This window comes from Rhinatrema bivittatum, chromosome 1 (genome assembly GCF_901001135.1).
Source record: "Rhinatrema bivittatum chromosome 1, aRhiBiv1.1, whole genome shotgun sequence".
In the NCBI taxonomy this organism is placed as follows: Eukaryota; Metazoa; Chordata; class Amphibia; order Gymnophiona; family Rhinatrematidae; genus Rhinatrema; species Rhinatrema bivittatum.
The window spans coordinates 234,997,175-235,017,198 of NC_042615.1; the positions used below are offsets into that span (position 1 = coordinate 234,997,175).

At 43.7% G+C, this 20,024-nt stretch overlaps 1 protein-coding gene across 6 annotated transcripts in view; it reads left to right on the forward strand.

Moving 5' to 3' along the window:
* Positions 1 to 20,024, forward strand: part of CTBP1 (C-terminal binding protein 1) — a 943,073-nt gene that overhangs the window by 720,332 nt on the left and 202,717 nt on the right. The window lies entirely within an intron of this gene.

The following is a 20,024-nucleotide window of genomic DNA, read 5'->3' on the forward strand; positions in this document are numbered from 1 at the left end:
TCTTCATTCAAAAATTGGTAGAAGGATCCAACAGAAGAAAATAGGATAATGCATAAGCGTTGGCAAGTTAAATGTAAAACATTAATAAGACAAGCTAAGAGAGAATTTGAAAAGAAGTTGGCCTTAGAAGCAAAAACTCCCAGTAAAATCTTTTTTAAATATATCTGAAGCAGAAAGCCTGTGAGGGAGTCAGTTGGGCCATTAGATGATCAAGGGGTTAAAGGGGCACCTAGAGAAGATAAGGCCATCATGGAAAGATTAAACTATTTCTTTGCTTCAGTGTTTACTGAAGAGGATGTTGGAAAGTTACCCATACTGGAGAAGGTTTTCATGGGTAATGATTCAGATGGGCTGAATCAAATCACGGTGAACCTAGAAGATGTGGTAGGCCTGATTGACAAACTGAAAAGTAGTAAATCACCTGGACCAGATGATATACACCCCAGGGTTCTGAAGGAACTAAAAAATGAAATTTCAGAGCTATTAGTAAAAATGTGTAATCTATCATTAAAATCATCCATTGTACCTGAAGACTGGAGGGTGGCTAATGTAACCCCAATATTTAAAAAAAGCTCCAGGGCAATCCGGGAAAATACGGACCAGTTAGCCTGACTTCAGTGCCAGGAAAAATAGTGGAAAGTGTTCTGAATATCAAAATCACAGAGCATATAGAAAGACATGGTTTAATGGAACAAAGTCAGCATAGCTTTACCCAGGGCAAGTCTTGCCTTACAAATCTGCTTCACTTTTTTGAAGGAGTTTATAAACATGTAGATAAAGGTGAACCAGTAGATGTATAGATGTAGTGTATTTGGTTTTTCAGAAGGCATTTGACAAAGTTCCTCATGAGAGGCTTCTAGAAAAAGTAAAAAGTCATGGAATAGGTGGCGATGTCCTTTCGTGGATTACAAACTGGCTAAAAGACAGGAAACAGAGAGTAGGATTAATTGGACAATTGTCTCAATGGAAGGGAGTAGGCAGTGGAGTGCCTCAGGGATCTGTATTGGGACCCATGCTTTTCAATATATTTATAAATGATCTGGAAAGAAATACAATGAGTAAGGTAATAAAATTTGCAGATGATACAAAATTATTCAGAGTAGTTCAATCACAAGCAGATTGTGATAAATTGCAGGAAGATCTTGTGAGACTGGAAAATTGGGTATCCAAATGGCAGATGAAATTTAATGTGGATAAGTGCAAGTGATGCATATAGAGAAAAATAGCCCATGCTGTAGTTACACAATGTTAGGTTCCAAATTCGGAGCTACCACCCAAGAAAGAGATCTAGGCGTCATAGTGGATAACACATTGAAATTGTCGGTTCAGTGTGCTGCGGCAGTCAAAAAACAAACTGAATGTTGGGAATTATTAGAAAGGGAATGGTGAATAAAACAGAAAATGTCATAATGCCTCTGTTTTGCTCCAAGGTGAGACCGCACCTTGAATACTGTGTACAATTCTGGTCACTTCATCTCAAAAAAGATATAGTTGCGATGGAGAAGGTACAGAGAAGGGCGACCAAAATGATAAGGGGAATGGAACAGCTCCCCTATGAGGAAACACTAAAGAGGTTAGGACTTTTCAGCTTGGAGAAGAGATGGCTGAGGGGGGATATGATAGAGGTGTTTAAAATCATGAGAGGTCTAGAACTGGTAGATGTGAATCGGTTATTTACTCTTTTGGATAATAGAAGGACTAGGGGGCACTCCATGAAGTTAGCATGTGGCACATTTAAAACTAATCAGAGAAAGTTCTTTTTCACTCAGCACACAATTAAACTCTGGAATTTGTTGCCAGGGGATGTGGTTAGTGCAGTTAGTGTAGCTGTGTTTAATAAAGGATTGGATAAGTTCTTGGAGGAGAAGTCCATTACCAGCTATTAATTAAGTTGACTTAGAAAATAGCCACTGCTATTACTGGCAACAGTAACATGGGATAGACTTAGTTTTTGGGAACTTGCCAGGGTCTTATGGCCTGGGTTGGCCACTGTTGGAGACAGGATGCTGAACTTGATGGACCCTTGGTCTGACCCAGCATGGCATGTTCTTAAGCTGGACTACTCTCCTTTTTCTTCTGTGCAGGTATCCTTCTCATTACTCCCCTTGGTAGCCACTCACCCCCTTAATAGTTTGAGGGGAAGAGTCTCAGCTAGGAAGGGAAACTATTGAGGGGCACCCCCAAATCCCAAAAAATAATGTATTTGCAGCCCAACAGAATCCCCGATGTCCCCAGTTTATGGCCTGTATTCCTCAGGGAGGAGAGCCAGTTGTGGTCTCCAATTTGATCTTGAATTCTTCTCTTCTGGGCTCCTTCTGTAGTTGACCTCTTAGGGGAAAAGGTCCTTTTTCTAGATCCCAGCAGGGCTTTTACATCCCAGCCACACAGCGAGGAGGGGTTGTATAAAAACCTCCTCACTAAAAGTGCAACGCTTCACAAATCCAGAAACTTCAGTTCTGGATGAGTCGTCACTGAAGTCGTCTCCCTGATTGGAAAGGAATAAACAGGTCTTCTCCCTCCTGCTGCTTGGTTATGGGGTTGTCTCATCAGCAGGAACAGAATTTACCAGGGCAGAAACAAACTAAAAACATATTCTAGCTAAAGCCCTTTCTACTCACAGGAATTGATTACCTTTCCCAGCAAGGGGGGGGGGGTGCACTGGAACTGAGCAACTCCCAACCCAAGCAAAACTCAGGAGCAAAAATCTGCTCCTAACTCATCAAAACCCCCAGTCAACTGACCACATACACTAAGGGGCAGATTTTAAAACCTTGCGCGAACAAAAGTACGCTGGATTTTATAAAATATGCGCGTAGCCGCTCGTATCTTATAAAATTCGGGGTCGGCGCGCGCAAGGGGGTGCACATTAGTGCAACCTGCGCGCGCCGCCTGTTCCCTCCGAGGCCGCTCCGATTTCGGAGCGGCCTCGGAGGGAACTTTCTTTTGCCCTCCCTTCCCCTACCTAACCCACCCCCCTGGCCCTATCTAAACCCCCCCCTTACCTTTGTCGGCAAAGTTACGCCTGCTTTCAGCAGGCGTAACTTTGCGCACGTCGCTGGCAGCCCCGCTCCGTCCTCTGGTCCCAGGGGCGTGGTCCCAAGGCCTCGACCACGCCCCCGGGCCGGCACCACGGCCCCCGGGCCGGCACCACGCCCCCCGGGCCGCCCCTGAAACGCCGGGGCCCGCCCCCGAAACACCCCATCCCGCCCCTTTTCAAAAACCCCGGGGCTTTACGCGCGCCGGTGGCCTATGCAAAATAGGCCACCGGCGCGCAAGGGCCCTGCGCACATGGCCCTTTTAAAATCCGCCCCTAAGGCAACAGTTTCCCCTTCTGCACAGGAACTGATCCATTGCAAACATTCTCAGGGGAAGGTGCTGCTGGAAGTGCTCTGTCCCACCACTATCACCTATAAGGACAGGAATCTATGGCCACCTAGTGGGAGCCCAGGGGGTCCCCACATATGTTGTTGCTTTTCTAAATGATTATTGCATTTTGAGAGTTTTGGAATATTTAGCCAATAATTACTTGTTTGAGTGAGATGACTTTGGGAGGGATGGAGGAGGGAAGCATGTAGCACATATAAAGATATTTTATTTTACCAGTGGAAACTTTTTTGTTCTGCATATAGAGGGGATGCATTGAGAGAAAAAGGCTTTTTATTATTATAAAAAAAAAACAACTCAGGAAATAAACCTTGTATAGAAACTGACAAAATAATGTGCTTTTAAAGCATTTAAAAAATAATAATAATAGGATTTTAGTATTGCAGCATCCAGAATGTTTTGAGTGTTAATTTTGTGGACAGTGGCTTAAAAAATACATGATTTTCTGAGGTTTAGCATTCATTTATCATTGACTGTTACAGGACTTTCTTTTTGGATGAGAACAAGTGGGGTGTAACATTACGAGTTTTTCTGTTTTCTTAGCCGATATACGGCTCTGCAGCTATGTTTGTTGCTTAGGTAATGTGAACAAAGAAATGTATTTTATTTTATTTTTTTTACAGAAGTTACCATATAGTCGCATATGACTATTACAAGATTCTCTGTTATCCACCTTATAAGGATCTCATAACTCTTCTTCTAATTCAAGGCAGTCCTATGGCTCTGAAATGTTTTCACCTGCCTATCCTTTACCATATTGATAGCCACTTTGCATAACTTGTAAATTTTTGCTTTACAAGAATGATAAAAGGAAAAAAAAAACCTTTGGTGACTGTTTCCATGTGTAACCCTTGCTTGTCATTTGCTTAGGGGCACATAGGGTTCTTGGGGCCATTATCCAAACTCCAGTATCTCTCTCACAAGTCTCTCTGACCCTAAGGTTGGGTTCTTTTACTGGCAGGGGAAAGAATTTCTCCTCCAAGACCCTGGGTAGCTCAAATGAAACACTCTTTTACCTGGGAGAGATATGGAGTCCCTTTTTACCTTTAGGGATGTGGTACCAGTGACCACACAGCCTACTCTGGGTGAGTGTCCAAAACATCTTTACTGTAGAAATTTTTGCATGAATAAGTGGTACTGCTCACATCAGGTCTTGGCATTACAGGTAAAATATAGTTCTCAGTCTCCTTTCTATTTGTGCAAGGCTTTTTCTCTACTAGGGCAAGGGAACACTCCTCCTCGGGGCTTGGACAAATAAGTTCCCAAGTGGGGAGGGGTATTCTTGTTGGGCAGGAGAAAAAAAAACCCTCCAAATTGGCAAGTAAATGGTAAAATTCAGTCTTTGCCCAGAGTTCAAAATTCTCTCTTTTCCTGGGCTGAAGACTCTAAATGGGGGGGTCCTCAGAATATTTTAATTTGATCTTATTCACAGTTCTCCAGGATATTTCTCTCACACTTGGGATCTTTTGCAGAAAAAAGGTCTGGATGAAATACTTAATCTCTCATGATATTCCTCCTTCAGGGCCGGAAGGAGGCAGCAAAATGTTCCTTCCAGATCTAAAACTCTTTCCTCAAATAAGTCAAAACACCGGAATCCACTTGCCGTGGGTCACCACCATGCCATCACCCTCGGGTCTCCCCTATCCTGGCTGCCCAGAGAGAGGCTTCCCTGTAATCTCTCTCTCTTCCTACAACTAAGGCAAAAATCACAAAAACTCAACCAGCCAAATTGTGGACTGGAAAGGCAGCTTCTCAACCTTTTTCCAGGACTATAGGCAGGAGTGCCTGAGCCCCAAAGGTAGGCACAAAAAATAATCAAGGCTTAAACTCTTCTGCTTTCTCTAACTCCACAAATCAAGCTGCATTGCCCCACTCAGGGGAGAGAGCTGTTTTTATACCACAAGGGGATCCCCTTCCCAGCACCTTCAAAAGGAGGGGCTTTACCAAATGGTGCCTCCCCTAACTTAGTAGCATTGCCCGTCCTAGCTAAAGGCGTTAATTAGTTTCCTTTAACTAAGGCCTTTCCTATGAGTAGGAGTTTTGTAGTCAGATAATAGCTTTAGTGTACTGTATGTTTTTCTAATAATTATGGTTCATATGTACTGAGTAACCATACAAAAACAGCAATGCTGCCTACTTATGGCATCCTTACCTTTATCCCAATAAAACTTGCTATAGAATGGGAGCAGATGTGTTTTCCTTAAATGTTTCTTTTTAGAACAGGGAGAAAATTAAATTAATAAACCGGGAGGAGGATCCAAGATGGCCACGTGCATTATGAGAAGCTGGCTCTGGGATTTAAAATTCTCCCTTGAGCCTGAACCTGCTGTACATATGAGGAAGGAGAGATCCTGACTGTCCCCTGTGGTGAACAATTTGGTACAGCCAGTGCAGGGGTCCAGGAATATTTTTCTTGCATTGTCTGTCAGTAGCAGTGGTTCTGGCTTGATAGCCATGCAGCTGTATCTCCCATGTTGCCACTGCTGTGTCTGGAGAGACCATTGACCTTGACCATTGACCTTTTACAGTAAAAAAAATGACCTTGACCATTGACCTTTTACAGTAAAAAATGAAATTTTAGGTATGGTAAATTTATAAGCAGTAGTGCTTTTTTTCCTTTTTCCCAAAGATTTCTTTGGGAGTTTTTGGCATGTAATACGCGAAAGCACAAGTGAAAGAAACACATTGCCTTTATTTTTTATTTATATGTGTATATATATATATAGAGAGAGAGAGATACACAAACTGGATATATATAAGAAATACCATAATGCATCAGACTAATGGTCCATTGAACCCAACGTCCTGTCTAAAGTGTGGCCAATCCAAGTCACTTGGAAGATGTATCCAGCAGAAAGGGGAGATCAATTTCCTGTTCATTCCCAGGTCCCAGCAGTAAGAGAATGTGTTCCCAAAGCCTATCTGTTAACAGTTGTTAATGGACATGTCCTTCAGAAACATGTCGGAAAAAACTTTTTAAAACCCAAGTATACTAGCCTTGACCAGTGTCATTCAGGGACAGGAAGGGGATAACCCTGGAGGAGACACTGCTGAGCACTCTTGTCCCAGATCCAGCCTCTAATCCTTGTGTCCCTCCTGTCCTGTATACAGGGAACAGGAGGAAAAGGGATGAGCCTGGAGTGGGCAGCACAGCAAAGAAGAATTCATTTTTGTCTGCATATTTTATTTCTAATCTATGGTCACTTATTCTGTATTTAGAGAGGATCAGCATTTTGTGTATGTGACCAAGGGGAGGTATTCTGCTAGCTTCTAGTTTCTGGGTGGAGATCTGTAGCAGTTCAGCTTGTTTTGTTTCCCAGTAAGGGAGGGTATTGGTGTTGTAAGGCCCATGGAATCCTAAACTAGCAGAAATACAAACCAGATTCTTTGTACTTTTGCAGAAGATATTAATTCTGATATTGATCTTATAACTCATTTGAGATCCAATGACCTGATAATAAATGAAATCAAAGAAAATTATAGACTTTAGAGAATGGGCTCAAGAATCAGGCAAGGACAGTAGCATTTTCGGCTGAGGTGGCTGGTCCAAAGTGTTAGGCCTAGGCTGATGCCCAGATATTGGGACCCAGCTCCGGGTCAGGCCTAGGCATCAGGACCAAGTCTCCAGACCGGGCCCCGGAGTCAGGTCTGGGATCAGGCTCTTGCCTAGACCAAGGCCCAAGAGTCTGGATCTGGCCTCCTGGCCAGACCCTGGCATCTGATCCCCAACAGATCAGGTAAGTGGAAGTTGGGAAATTTCCCGACCCCCAGTAAAATGTTTTTAAGTCCTGGGCCTAAGCCAAGACCCCAGTGTCGCATTCAGGCATAGGCTGAAGCCCCTGCCCATGCTTATTTGAGGCCCTGACCTCAAGCCTAATCCTAGGCCGAAGCACCTGCATCACACTCCAGTGTAGGCTATGGCCTCTGCTTTGGGCCTTCACGGCCTAGGCCCAACAGGTAACTTTTTATTTTGTTTCAAACGAATTAAATAAATAGGATTTGTTTAATTTGGGGGTGCCCCCTAAATTTGTTTCAAGGTCCCCCTAAAGAAAGAAATTGGCCCTGTCTGTTCGTTTTCCTAATTAGTTTGAAATTAATGCACATCTCTGAGGTGAGTGCCTCAGAGATCAGTTCTAGTACTGGTTCTGTTCAGTATCTTTGTCAATAATATTGCGAAGAATTAGGAGGGATGTGTTTGCCTTTTTTTTTTGGATGACACACAGATGTGTAAGAGTAGAAAATCCTGAAGGAGTAGATAGAATAAAAAGTGATCTAAGAAAGATAGAGAAGTGTTCATACACTTGTTAGTTTAGAGTTTAGATTCAGTGCAAAAATTGCAGTGTCTGGTGATTTGTCAATTTCATCTATTACGTCCTCTGTTATCAGAAAGATTTGTTTTAGTCGTTCAGAATCCCTTTTAATGAATGTTTCCAGTGTGGGTATGTTCTCAACATTCAGGCCGATATAGTACAGTGCGCTCCACCGGAGCGCACTGTTAGCCCGCATTTGGCCGCGCGTTTTTGACGCGCTAGCGTTACCCCTTATACAGTAAGGGGTAATAGCGCGTCGAAAACGTGCGGCCACCCCCCACCCCCAAAACTTAATAGCGCTCGCAACATGCAAATGCATGTTGATGGCCCTATTAGTTATTCCCGCACAATACAGAAAGTAAAATGTGCAGCCAAGCCGCACATTTTGCTTTCAGAAATTAACGCCTGCCGGCACCGGGAAAGTGTACAGAAAAGCAGAAAAAACTGCTTTTCTGTACACCCTCCGACTTAATATCATAGCGATATTAAGTAGGAGTCCCCAAAAATTAAAAAAAAAAAAAATTAGAAGTCGGCCAGCGGCCCGCGGGTCGGAAGACGGATGCTCAATTATGCCGGCTTCCGTTTTACGAACCCGTGGCTGTCAGCGGGTTTGAGAACCGACGCCAGTAAAATTGAGCGTCGGCTGTCAAGTCCCCTGACAGCTGCCGCTCCTTTTACCGCGGGCCCTCATTTGCATACTCGATCGCGCGCCCAGGAGAGTGGCCTGGGCGCGCGTGGGGAGAGCGGGCGCTCGCCTCAGAGCGCCAGCTCTCCTGCGAATTTTACTGTATCGGCCCATTTGTTCTTATTAAAAAAAACAAAGAAAACTGAATGAATTCTTTATTTTTTATTTCCTTATCCGAGCTAAACACTCCTTTTACCCCTCAGTCTTCTAGTGGCCTAGCTGACTCCCTCACAGGCTTTTTGTTTGGAATGTGCTTAAAAAAGATTTTTTTTTTTTGTCCCTATGCATGTGTGTGTGTGTGTGTAATATTCTTAAGGTGTGGCTCAAGGCAATCTGATGCCTGAGGCGAGGGATGAGATGGCGCCCCCCCCCCCCCCCCCCCACTCCCGACCCCCTCTTTCCCTGGCCTCCAGCAGCGACCCGCAGCAGCATCCCTCCTCTCTTCGGCAGCTGCAGTAGGGGCAGGCAGTGTGAGGCGGACGCCACTGCGGCGTTCTGAGAGAGGCACTTATTGCTGCCTCAAAATTCTGTCGCCTGAAGCGCCCGCCTCACCATGCCTCATTATAGAACCGCCCCTGATATTACTTCTGGGGGAATTCTGCACAGCTGTGCAATGCAAAATTTGTGCAGAATTCCCCCGGCACAGAATTTTTCTTTTTCTGTGCAGATGTTTGACTGCTCTGTGAACCATTGAGAGAAAAAAGAGCCAGTGTAGAGCGCCCACAGGAGGAGTAGGAGTAACTGGTGCCATTTTCTTCCTGCATTGTGAGGCTCTCAAAGTGTGAGAAACGAGATTCCCGAACTTCTGCATCGGTCTCCAAAGACTTTTGAGAACATTGCAAGAGTTCAGGTAGTGTGCCTGACTCTGAGAGCTATGCAGTGCTGGAAGATAGCTGTGCCGGGATGGATGGTAGAGGCTGGTGAGACTGACTGGAGCTGAGTTAAGGGATGGGAGAGAGAGCAGGGTGAAGGAATGTGAGACTGGAATGAGAGAGTTGGAAGAGGCAAGCTGTAGGGGTGGAATAAGTTGGAGGGGATGACCTGAGGGGGGTGAGGAGAGAGCCTGCTGAGGAAATGAGCTGGGAGAGTGGGGGGGTGGGGGGGTAGAGAGAGTATGTTTAGAGGGAGTATGATTTCTTGTTTTATTGTTAAGGCTTTGGGATAAAGCTGCAGATAGTACGACTTCTTGCAACTTTTATTATTTGTAGCTACAACCACAGACGCTGCTGTATTGACATAAGTTTTGGCAGCTGCAAGAAGTCAGTACTGCCTGCAGCTTTCCGCTCCTCTTAGACTTTGTGGCTTGCTAAAGTAAAATCCCCCAAAACTAAAAACTCTAGATATTTTTGTTTGTAACTTTTGTGTATGTAATATTGTACGTCGCCGGGAACACTGCGATCAGTGTGGGTTCTAAATCTTTTAAATAAATAAATATGTACTTCTGGGAGAATTCTGTACCAAAAACTTACAATTTTGCATCTTTGAGTAAGAATCTTTGTTTTCAGCTTTAAATTAATTATTTCTCAAAGATGGTGATTTCACTGGATTATTTAAAAAAAACCATATAGTCTGTACCACATTATTACCAAGATTACTATACTACCTACCCCAAACTTCCTTCAGTCCCCCCCCCCACTCCACCTCCCCTCCTTCCCGTCCTCTCTAACATTAATATTAACATTTCCTGACCATGGGCTGGTAATTCACAGAGCACGTATCCTTCTACCCCAAACCCGACAATAGTATATATATCAGGTACAAAAGATACTAGTGGATAGAGTGAAAAATGATTATTTTCCTGTCATATTATCTGTTGATTGATGTTTATTCTTAAACTTTTTGCTGTCTAGATGTATATTTGAAAAATGTACAAATAAAAATAAATAAATATATATATATATAATGCAGAATTTTAATATTATGCATAGAATTCCCTCTGGAGTCGTATGCACGTGTGTGTGTATGTGCGCATGCATACATACAGAGAAACCCACACACATGATGCACATTAAAGAGGCCTATAGGCCAGTGAAATTTCAAATGCTCATGCGCTACAACAGATTTTTTTGTTGGTCCTATAGAAAGTGTAACAGGTTTTAAAGAACCTGCATGGCTACTGGAGCTCAAACTTATATATAATTAATGCAGAGGGAAGGCAACTTGCAAAGGGACTTCTGTAGGTAAAGTTAAAAAAACAAAAAACAAACCCACTATAAGCTCATGCTTTTATGCGAATAGGGAGAAGCATTCCAGAGGGTGAATTCTCGGCAAGATTGGTACTTGAGCACATACTTTGTGACTTTAAAAGTAGGTGCATATATTATTTTTTTCAACAAACCTATGTGCACCAAATAGTAGGTGTAATCGCGCATGCATAGTTTTGCAGGATAATTTTCAGAGCAGTCTTATGTTCATAAATACACTTTGAAAATTGTAATGTTTTGCATATTTTCCAGCTGACGTGCACAATGTTACAAAATTATCCCCAAAGAGTAGCAGAAAATCATATGTAAATATATCATCGGCAACCAGGACTCTTGGCCTCCCTTGCCATGGCTCCCTTCACAAGATACTCAAATTCAATGAAATAATACACCAAACAACTGATTGGAATGTCAAGTAGGCCGCATCTTTATTAACAGAACAATAATTCACCAGAGACACCAAATGCCAAATACAATAAACCCCAAGGTACATCTGCCTCACCCCAGCAAGATGCCCCGCCCCCAGGCCACCCAGTCTATAAAAACCAATAGCATACCGCTGCTCACCAGGACTTCCACCACAGCCCAGCAAGGAGTCCTCACCATGTGACTGAACCCAATCACATGCATGTACTCGGAGTACTCAAGAGTCCTAGAAACCCGCCACCTAGCGGATCCTTCAACAGTACCCCATCACAACAACAACTCTGGTAATTCCACCACTCCAAAGCTGTGACAATCCCACAAGTCAAAGGGTGGGAGGGAGGGATGTGAAGAGCCACGCTGCAATGCAAAAGGGCGGCAACACAAGGTAACCAGCTCTCAAACCAACCCTTAGAGACCCTGTTTATTCCCCGGGGCCCAACCAATCAGTTCTCACCAGAGCCCTGCATGATTCAGAATCCTAATGCAGCAAGGTCCCAGCCCCAACAGCTGTACCAACCCCTGGGTAACCCCACCGTATCACTCAGGAGGAACCAAGCCCGGTGCCCATATTATCATGGGCATCCAAGGATGTGGCTCCGCCTGCCCTGCACAAAAAAGCCATATTTATTGTACCATAAGACATGCCATGGTTTAAAAATGGAAAAATTATGGAGGAAAAATTCCAGTGCATCCTTCTAGACAGTAGCTGGTAGCCAGAACATCTACTTTTCTCAGAAGTCACCAATCTTTCTCTCTCTCTGGGCTGCAGCTCCAGTTTTTGGTGGCTGGTACAATGGACTCTGAGCCACCCCCAGACCTTTTCCAGTCTTCAGTGATTGGATAGAGCTCTTGGTGGTATGTGGCACTAATGTTGGAAGCCCATTCTGCTGTTGCTAGCATATGCCAGGAAGCTAAATGCAGCTATTGCTATTGCAGAAGATGAGTTTGGATTACTGGCCCCACCAACCATTGGATCACAAGATGCAGTGCTATTTTAGGATTTTTGGTAGTGGCTGCTACAGTTCACCCAATCTATATACTAATAGAGGTTCATCATAAAAGGGGAACCCAACAACTCACTATATAGTTACCTTCATCTTATAATATATTCCGCATTAAATTCTTTTTGTTTCAGAATTGTTTTTAATTTAATAAAACCATAGAAATATTGAAACATGATAGACTGTATGGTCATCTTCTGCCATCTAGTCTGCCAGTCCACATCAGCTGCTCAGCTCTACAATCCCTACTACTTGAAAGATTCTCTGGTTTATCCCATGCTTTCTTGAATTCAGATACTGTCCTTGTCTCTATCACATCCACCAGGAGGCCATTCCATGCGTCCACTACCCTTTCTGTAAAAGAAAATATTTCCTTAGATTACTCCTGAGTCTTAACCATGACCCCCCTCATTCCAGAGCCTCTTGTCCGTTGGAAGAGGCCCTCCTACTCTGCATTGATACCTTGGAGGTATTTAAACATCTCTATTGTATCTCCCCATCCCACCTTTCTTCTAGATTAGACATGTTTAGATCTTTCTGTCCCCATATGCTTTATAATGAAAACCACAGACCATTTTAGTAGCCACCCTCTGGACCGCTTTCTTTCAGTTTATATCCTGAATATATATTGTCTTTAGACAATTGTTGATCATTCCTCTCCCTGTGTACCTAGGTAACTTTCTGACTTTTACTGTTGCTTTATCCACCTGTTTGGCCATCTTGAAATCATCAGATATCACCCCAGACCTTAATCTTGTTTCATGCATAGAAGAATTTTAGCCCCTACACTGTACTGCTCCCTTGGAACTGAATTTTAAAAGCGTAGCTCGCGCTAAAAAGCCATATACGCAAGTGTGTGGGCTGCACGTGAGCGACACATATTTTAAAAGCTGGCAGTTACGCACATATATACGCATGCACGAGTAGCAAAAAAACAAGGTGGAATAGGGCGGGGCATATGTGTTCTGGGGCAAGGCCAACTGTTATGTACGTAACTCCGTATTTTATAACTGGAGGCCACAGCGCATGGCAGATTGTTACCCGTGTAACTTTACTGCTGCTCTTGATGAGAAGCAAGTCTGCAGTTCTTGCATTTTGGGGCTTACACGATAGGGTGAGGGGAGCATGCAGGATGAAGAACCAGAGGCTCTGGATGACCTCGAGATTGACTGGGAAACTTGTGGATTAATTTTAAAAACCTGGAATGTCCCTTGCTCGAGCATGTTTCAAAATCCGCTTACCTACTTGCATTAAATCCAGCGAAGTCCTATGGAAGATACGTGAAGTAGGTTTGCTTGCGTAACCTCTTAAAATTAGAAGCATACCTATGCGTGGTAGGCATATTTTAGATCATATGCAAGCAAGTACACACATGATTTAAAATTCAAGCATATCTCCATTCACGTGTCAATACATGCGTATATGGGCGAACGCATGCTCATTTTAAAATTAGCCTGCTTGGTTTTTGTAGCCCAAATGCATGACTGCATATTTTAGCATTGAATCTTAGCTGCCATACTCTTAGTTTTGCCTAGATCCCTTCTCATGTTTTTTCACACCTTCTTGGATGTCTACCCTGTTGCGGATTTTTGTATTATCCACAAAGACAAACCTTTCTTTGAACATAAATATTAATTAGTGAATTCATGATTTCTTTGAAATAAAACAATCTGTAAAAAATGAATTGGTGGATATATGATTATAAAATGAGGGTAATTGTTCAGTGAATTCTATAATTTAATGCCATTCACATTTGTGAATAATTTGTTTTTTTCTTTTTTTTTTAGTGTGGCTAGGTTTACTTCTTGTGTGTTAGAAAATATTCAGTATCAATATAAATATATTCAATGTTGCACACTGTGAGATTATTTACTATGTTGACAACACAATGGAACAATACTTATTGTTTCAAGATTTTTTGTGAAAAGCTCTATTTTATTAGACATGACAGTATTGCTCAATAGGGATGTGAATCGTGTGCCCGATCCTTTTAACGATCGGGTTCGGCCGGGGGGGGGGGGGGGGGGAATCTGATCGTTACCATATGTGAATTGGAATTGGTTCCGATTCCAATTCACATCACTAATTTCTTTTAGTGAGGCCCGCGCTGATAAAAAAAAAACCCAAAAAACCCACCCCGACCCTTTAAAATGACCCCCGTAGCCTCTCTCACTCTCCCGACCCCCCCCCCCCCAAAAAAAAACTTTTTACACATACCTGGTGGTCCAGGGGGGCCGCGGGCAGCGATCTCCCGTTCCCACGCTATCAGCTGCTCTAAAATAAATGGCGCCGATGGCCCTTTGCCCTTTGCAGGAGATCGCTTCCGGACCCCCACTGGACCCTCAGGGACTTTTGGCCAGCTTGGGGGGGCCTCCTGACCCCCACAAGACTTGCCAAAAGTCCAGCGGGGGTCCAGGAGCGACCTCCTGCACTCCGGCCGTATTGCCAGTATTCAAAATGGCGCCGGCGCTACCTGTGACATTGTGAGGGCAAAGGTAGCGCCGGCGCCATTTTGAATACTGGCAATACGGCCGGAGTGCAGGAAGTCGCTCCCGGACCCCCGCTGGACTTTTGGCAAGTCTTGTGGGGGTCAAGAGGCCCCCCCCAAGCTGGGGGTCCGGAAGCGATCTCCTGCATGCGGGCCGTATTGCCAATATTCAAAATGGCGCCGGCGCTACCTTTGCCCTGTCACATGGTAAGGGCAAAGGGCCATCGGCGCCATTTTGAATATTGGCATTACGGCCCGCATGCAGGAGATCGCTCCCGGACCCCCGCTGGACCCCCAGGGACTTTTGGCCAGCTTGGGGGGGCCTCCTGACCCCCACAAGACTTGCCAAAAGTCCAGCGGGGGTCCAGGAGCGACCTCCTGCACTCCGGCCGTATTGCCAGTATTCAAAATGGCGCCGGCGCTACCTGTGACATTGTGAGGGCAAAGGTAGCGCCGGCGCCATTTTGAATACTGGCAATACGGCCGGAGTGCAGGAAGTCGCTCCCGGACCCCCGCTGGACTTTTGGCAAGTCTTGTGGGGGTCAAGAGGCCCCCCCCAAGCTGGGGGTCCGGAAGCGATCTCCTGCATGCGGGCCGTATTGCCAATATTCAAAATGGCGCCGGCGCTACCTTTGCCCTGTCACATGGTAAGGGCAAAGGGCCATCGGCGCCATTTTTTTTAGCGCAGCTGATAGCGTGGGAACGGGAGATCGCTGCCCGCGGCCCTCCTGGTCCACCAGGTATGTGTAAAAAGGTTTTGGGGGGGTGTTGGGAGAGTGGGGGAGGCTAAGGGGGTAATTTTAAAGGGTCGGGTGGGGGGTTTTTTATCGGGCCATCGGCGCCATTTATATTAGTGGCAGCCAAGATGGCGCCGATGGCCCGAGAGCGGGAGATCGCGCCGGGACCCCCCCACTGGACCACCAGGTAATTTAAAACATGTTGGGGGGGTTCGGGAGGGTGGGGGATTTGTTTTAAAGGGTCAGGGTGGGTTTTAGGATTGTTTTGGTGTGCCGGTTTTCCCTCCCTCCCCCGATTTACGATTTTTCACGATAAATCGGGGGAATTTCTATTGTATCGCGACTCTAACGATTTTTGATGATTTATTTATTTATTTATTTAAATTAATTTATATACCGGAGGTTCCTGTATAATATACATATCACCCCGGTTCACAAAGAACAGTAACTATCGCTACAAATAGCGGTTTACATAGAACAGAATAAAAGAAGTTTTACATTGAACAAAAACAAAGTAATAAGTTTTACATTGAAGTCAGCATGTGTAAATTTCTGATTAACAAAGGAAGAAAAAAAATAGATCTGAATAACTCGTTGTGGGCTTGAAAAGACTTTTCTTCGTGTTCTTGGCTCTAGGGGAAAGCTTGTTTGAAAAGCCAAGTCTTAAGTTTCCCTTTAAATGTAGAGTGGCATGGTTCTAAACGAAGGTCTGGAGGGAGCGAGTTCCAAAGTGAAGGGCCTGCTGTGGATAATGCACGTTTCCTCAGAACGGATTTCATAGGTTGTGTGATTAGTCTGTTCTGATAGGCGCTTCTGGTTGGTTTCACAGATGTGTGTAATTGAATTTGGAATGTTAGGTTGAGAGGTGCGATGTTGTGTAAGGCCTTATGTAACATCATTAAAGACTTGAACTGGATCCTGTATTTAATTGGAAGCCAGTGGAGATGGTGGAGAATTGGGGTGATATGATCTCTCTTTTTGGCATTTGATAGAATTCTTGCCGAGGCGTTCAGGACCATCTGAAGTGGTTTGATGGTACATGCTGGAAGGCCTAGGAGGAGAGAGTTACAATAATCCAGCTTTGGGAGTATGATGGCTTGTAAAACCATGCGGAAGTCTCTGTATAGGAGGAGAGGTTTGAGTTTCTTTAATGTTTGAAGTTTAAAGAAACATTCTTTTGTTGTGTTGTTGACGAATTTGTTGAGACTGAGTCTGTTGTCTATGATGACTCCCAGATCTCTAACTTGTTGTGTGGTGGAGAGCCCTGTGGTGACCGGATGTTGATTAGTGTTAGAATGTGAGGAAGGGGTATAGTTTTCCGGAGTTATAATGAGGATTTCAGTTTTGTTTTTATTTAGAACCAAGTTGAGGCTGGTGAGTAGATTGTTGATAGCTGACAGACATTTATTCCAGAATGATATGGCTTTGTATATGGAATCTTCTATAGGGATGAGGATTTGAATATCATCCGCGTATAGGTAATGTCTTAGCTTAAGGTTAGTGAGAAGTTGACAAAGTGGGAGTAGATAAATATTGAAAAGAGTCGGGGAGAGGGATGATCCTTGTGGTACCCCCCTTTTGGATTCGATGGTGTGGGACTCTTTGTTATTTATCTTGACCTTGTATGTTCTGTTCTCCAAAAATGATTTGAACCAGTTAAAAACTACTCCTGTAATGCCAATGTCTATTAGGCGTTGCAGGAGGCATGAGTGGTTAACGGTATCAAACGCTGATGAAAGATCAAGGAGAGCGAGGAGGCAAGGTTGGCCCTTTTCTAGGTTGAAAATGATAGTGTCTGATAATGATGTTAATAATGATTCGGTATTCATAGACTTGCGAAAGCCAAATTGGTTTGAGGTGAGGATGTTGTTTTCGTCAAGATATTCTGTAAGTTGTTTGTTTACAACTTTCTCCATAACTCTGGCAATCAACGGGAGGTTTGCTATGGGTCTAAAGTTTGCTGGGTCTGAGGTGGGTAAGTTAGGTTTTTTGAGGAGCGGCTTGAGCATGGCTAACTTGAGTTGGTTCGGGACATGTCCTTGAGAGAAGGAGCAGTTAATAATGTCTGCTAAAGGTTTGGCTATGGTGTTGGAGATCAGACACAGTTTGTTGTATGGAATGTGGTCTGATGGATGAGAGGATGGTTTTATCTTCTTGAGAATATTCTCTATTTCTAGAGTGGATGTGAGCTCAAAAGTGTTGAGTAGTGTTAGTGAAGTGTTAGTGTTAGGTTTAAATTTAAATTTTTTGATTTAAAATATATCTGACGATTTTTTAAAATCAGTTTGAAATTGTTTAACTTGCATGACTTTGTGACAAATGTGCAGGTGGTGCAAACCAGATTTCTTGTGTATGCATGAAGTAAATTAATACTTTCAGGCCGATACAGTAAAGCGCGGCCACAGTTACCCCGTTTTTAACCCGCTGTGTACTCACAAATTGGCCGCGTAAGTCTAACCCGCGATTCACTATCTGTTTTTACCGATCCTTACCGCTTCTTTAACTCGACGTGTTTCCCTTTCCGCCCGCGGCATGTATATGTATGTAAACGATCCGATTAGCTATTCCCTCCCATACAGTAAAGTGCGCTACGACTATCGCCTTTTTAACCTGCTATCTTGTCGCGTCTTTAACCTACTATTTTACTGCCTACGCTGGCGTTAGTGTGGTGAACTTAGCCGCCCAGTCCCAAACCAACCCAATCCACAGAAAAAAAATGCTTCTCGCACTTAGCCGCCCAGTCCCAAACCAAACCAACCCAATCCAAGCCCAAGCAGAGAGAGACGAAATTTCATAGTCCCAAACTTTCCCCCAGCCCCCGCTCACCTGCCCTGGCCGCGGCCATGCAAGCCCCCAGCAGCAGCAGTAGAAGGGCGGCGAGAGAGAGCAGCTTCAGCAGCCCCGCCAGCGAAGGTGAATATGTGCAAGCCTGTAGGTCCAATATGGGCGCTCAAGGCCGCGAAGGCGCATGCGCACACGCCGTGACCTCCGACGTCCAGCCAGTCACGGCTTGTGCGCATGCGCCTTCGCTGCCTTGAGCGCCCATATTGGACGTACAGGTGTGCACGTATTCATCCTTCATGTTTCATGGACGCGCGTTGGACGCGGCTTGCATTTGCATGCCATTTAAATACAGTACCGAGCGGTGGGTGATCCGAACTGTGCGTGCGGCAAACGCGGGTGCACTGGGCACTAACGCACCTCTTTCTACCGCACCTTACTGTATCGGCCAGTTTGTTAGGTGACTATTCTCATTTGCATACTGATCTGCTTCCCGTACAGTAATTCAGGAATGTATCGAATAGTTGAGGGAGTTAATTTTTGAGTCTGTAATATCATCCCTTTTAGCTAGAGAATGTAGCTGTTTGTTTTATTTATTTAAAAAATCTTTAGACCGCTTAGACCGAGTTCAAGTGTGTTCATAAAAACACACTTATCACAAGCTCATTAGAACTAGAAACTCAACAAAACCAGCAGACACACATAAGCCTAATATTACCTGCTTATTTGGACTTAGAGTTGTCCATACAGAAAAAGAAAGCTTAATCTTCTCCACAATTGAATGCCAATTGAAATAAATATGTTTTCAGTAATTTCCTGAAATTCTAGGTACAAAGTGTCAGCCTTAACGTCTCTGGTAAACTATTCCATATAACTGGAGCTGCTGAGGAAAAGCCCCTTTCATGAATCTCATCCAGATGTAAGGCTTTTAACGAAGGAATTACAAATATCTGACACTGAAATAAATGAAGAGGGTCGTAGATCCATGACAAGTCAACATTCTCCAACAGTTTATGAATTAAAATAGCTGTCTTATATTTGATGCGTGCTCCAAATGATAGCCGATGTAATTTATAGAAAACAGGAGTAATACGCTGTCTAGTACTCACGCCCGTTAGCACATGAGCAGCTCTTTTGATTACAGCGTCAAGCTGTACTATAGGAATGGAAGCTAATTAAAAGGTGAATTTTCAAAGGGTTCTGTGCAAAAGTAGTGTAGATGTGTATATACTATTTTATAACTTTTGAGAGTACATGCGTATTTTCAGTTTCATGTGTGCATTTTATGGGAGGTGAGAAGAGAACGGGGAGACCTAGGGGCATTCTGGGGTGTAGTTCAGAAGTACTCATGGTAGTTGCTATTATATAAGAGAGATTCATATTTCTTACCAAATTTATTTGTACATTTTTAAACCTGCTAATTGATTCATGCAGGTGAAATTTGAGTTGTCATTTGTCTGCAATTTTTGGGTGGGAGATCTGGGTGAACTGGTGGGAGTAAAAGGTGACGTGGTGAAAGAACTAGGTAAACAGATAGCAGTGTTAGTGAAGTGGTGATTCCAAGTATGCATGCAAGTATTTTTAAACAGTATACATGCATACTTTATAAAATACCTGCCGCTGCATATAATTCTGGGTTTTTATTTTGCACTGTGTCATCATTTCATATATAAAATATATCTGCATATGTTTATAAAATGGGTAGAGAACATACGCATTTTCTTGCATTGGATATATTTGCCTATACTGAAACATTCATTCTTCCGGAGCAGAAAAATGCAGTAATTTTATAAACTGTGTGGCTTCTGCAGCATTAATTTTCATGCAAATGCTATACTGTGGATAGGTTTGAAGGTTAGGCTCAAAGGAAGGCATTTTTCTACATAGCCTTATGAATTTTATTTGCTATTAAAATTAAAGAATGGTGTCCAGCAGTAATTGCATGGTGCATGAAATAATTAAAATTTAGAATTAGTTTTGATGCTGCATATTATAGAATATTTCTCTT